Source organism: Hydra vulgaris, chromosome 01 (assembly GCF_038396675.1).
Source record: "Hydra vulgaris chromosome 01, alternate assembly HydraT2T_AEP".
NCBI classification, from domain to species: domain Eukaryota; kingdom Metazoa; phylum Cnidaria; class Hydrozoa; order Anthoathecata; family Hydridae; genus Hydra; species Hydra vulgaris.
The window spans coordinates 27,101,801-27,104,957 of NC_088920.1; the positions used below are offsets into that span (position 1 = coordinate 27,101,801).

General features: G+C 23.5%; 1 long non-coding RNA gene across 1 annotated transcript; it reads left to right on the forward strand.

Annotated features, from left to right (window-relative positions):
* Nucleotides 1-1,886: 1,886 nt before the first annotated feature.
* Nucleotides 1,887-3,157, forward strand: LOC136074852 (uncharacterized). The gene is made up of 2 exons (XR_010635501.1): nucleotides 1,887-1,957; nucleotides 2,290-3,157. It is a non-coding gene; the product is annotated as an uncharacterized LOC136074852 (long non-coding RNA).

The window sequence follows — 3,157 nt, forward strand, 5'->3', positions numbered from 1 at the left end:
AGAAATAATTTTATCTTTTGAAGACTTATCTTTATATTTTTAACATTGTATGAAAATATGAAACTTATTATATAATGTAATATACAATAATATCGGATTCACTATTTATGTGTTTTTGAAATAAGTACTATTTTATACAAACTTTGTATTTATATTTAAGAATCAATTATAATTTTTTTACAAATTTATTTATATATTCTTACGAAATTTATGTTTTTTGCAAATTATTTCTTTGACGTTTTTGTTTTACTCTTTATTTAATGTTATTTTAATGCAATTAATATTCACGAGCGGTTCTCGATGATAAGACCTAAAGGTTTTCTGCGAGTCTCAGCGTTCTATTTATTATGTTTTTTATTTTCACACTTACATATTTTATTATATCTATTATATTTGTTATTGTATAACATTATACAATAAGATTTTTTTAATCTTAACTATCTTATTGTATAAATTTATTTAATATTTAAGAAAAGAACAAAAAGTTCTAAAAAAAAAAAAAAAAGGCTTTTTTACACAGCAGGAAAACATAAATACACCGTAGATAAACTCAATAGAAAACGCAACTAAATTTGAACAATATCTGATTCAGAAGTTAACCTTATAGTGTATAAATTATACTTTTGTTTTGATAAAATGAAAAATATATATATATATTATAAAAACAATTTATAAATAGTTTACAAAAAATTTTTAAATTTATTTATAAATGAATGGAAGACGTAAAGAAGACGGCGTCAAATTCCTCGTTAAATACTTTTCCGATTGTGACAAAATTGTCTTTTAGAGCACCTTAATGACATGAAAAAAAGAATTACGCGCAAAAGCTGATTATCTCAAATATCTGTGAAACAAGGCAAACATAATTTGAAACAAATTTTTATTGTATAAATTTTTTATTTATAAAAATTATGCTTAATTAGTAGTCATTTTTGTGAGAATATTGAATAATTTTTATTTCGAGAGTTTACATCAAAGTTATGTTTTTATGTAAGTATACGGTGAATGCTGTAGTCTTTTTATGTAAGTATACGGTGAATGATGTAGTCTTTTTCAATCATACGTTCAAGTGATAAATATGATTTAAACATTATGATTTAAACCATATGAGACATTAAATATTACGGCCACATTTTGCATTGCGTACAACTTGGTTTGTTATGGGTAAAAACTTACATAAATTTGAAGTTTGCTTCAACTCAAACACCAAAAGCACTTTGCGTTGCTTTTTGTTAATTACACAAAATCGTTATTAAAAAAATAATTAAATAGAATAAGGTGATAATTTAATTATTTTATTAAGATTATAAATCTTTTCAAATATTCTAAAATAAGTTTAGTGCATTAGAAATATTGGGATTTTTTTTTTATATTCGACAGTCCTTAAACAACTCAAATTTGTCGTTTGCTGTTTTTAAAACGTTAACTGTAAAAACCGTCGTTTAAAGAATACATTTAACAATACATTTTTATTAGTTTATATTGATGCACAGATTAAACTTAGGATATTGACAAATAACTTTACTGATAAGTAAATTTAAGTTTTTTAACTATCTTGGTTATTTTTAATTATATTAATTTGTATTTTTTGTTATAAATTAATTTTATCTTTTATTTGTTGTTTATTTCATTATCTTATTTCTATAAATATTAAATTTTGGTCGTCTTTATAAGACAAACGTGATGTCTTAGTAAATTTTTTTTATTATTGTCTCAGTTTTTATAAATTGTACTATTTAGTTACTAAAAAAAATCTTAATTGTTGCTAGTAACTTCAACGCGGTAAATCGTAAACTAACGAAAAATATTTTAGTAAATACAATATTATTGTTAAAGCAATAATTAAAATTGTTCCTTTAATCTATTTAATTATTTTTTTAATTACGATTTTGTGTAATTAGCAAAAGGCAACACAAACTACTTTTGGTGTTTAAGCTAAAGCAAACTTCAAATTTATGTAAGTATTTACCCATAACAAACCAAGGTGCAATATAAACCAATATAAAATTATAAAAGGTACTCTAAGTTTTTTTGTTTGAGCATAGTTGATAATTTACTCTATTTTTTGTTTGAGCGTAGTTGATAATTCAACCGCGCATTAGATGCAATAATTCAAAAAATGCTTTAATATTTAATAAGTTAAATTTGGTGTTATAAAACAAGATGGTTGTTTCGTAAATGCATTTTTTAAGTCATATTTTTGAGACAAGATAGCTCATAAACTGCATTTTTTCTATCCAGCAAATAATTATTCACATTACTATTAATTGTTTTTTATTTTTGTTTTAGTTAAAAAATAAAAACTTATTGATACATCTACCTAATAAAGGATTAATTCTATTTGGAAAGACCTATAAAACACGCAATTATTTAAAGAAAGAACAAGTTTGTACTTTTTACTGAACAAATTTTTCAGTTTAACTATGTTGAAAGAACTCTACATTATAGGAGGAATTATTTTTGTTGTTACATTGTTTCTTTTTATATGGATGGTAGGTTCATATGTATCATGCTGTTTTACATTTTTGTGTAAATCAAAAGGTGGAGAATTAATAGTGTTGGAAGACTCGTTAGAAGTAGATGCAACGTTTCGTTCGATTGATTGCGGATGCTGTTATTTTATTGTTTACCGCAAATTTTGCGAGACAAAATTAGTTTGGGTTTATGAAAGGTTTAAATCTAATGGAAGCCAAACTGATTTTTTATCAAACCGTGATTGTGTAATTTGTCTAGAAAAATTAGAACGTAATTCAATTGTACTAGATTGTAAGCACAGTTATCACAAAATATGTATACGGAACTGGCTATTTCATAATCAATCAGATGTTTGCCCTTGTCCTTTATGTCAAAAAATAATATCCTCGCGGAATATAAACTTAGGTGTTTTATCTAACACTCAAAATATGAAAATACAACAACACTGTATACCAGGTACCCACTGGTTAGTATAAAAACTCATCAAAACTGAGATAATAAAAATTTTAAAAAATCAATAAATCTTTAGAATTGCCTTATGATGAATCTTCAAAAGTAAGTAAAAGTTACTTCTAAATTACCAATCGTGTGAACCTGTAATTTTCAAGCTATTATTATTATTTTATTATATTATTATTATATATATAAATATATATATATTTTTTTTGTCGTTTAATAACAA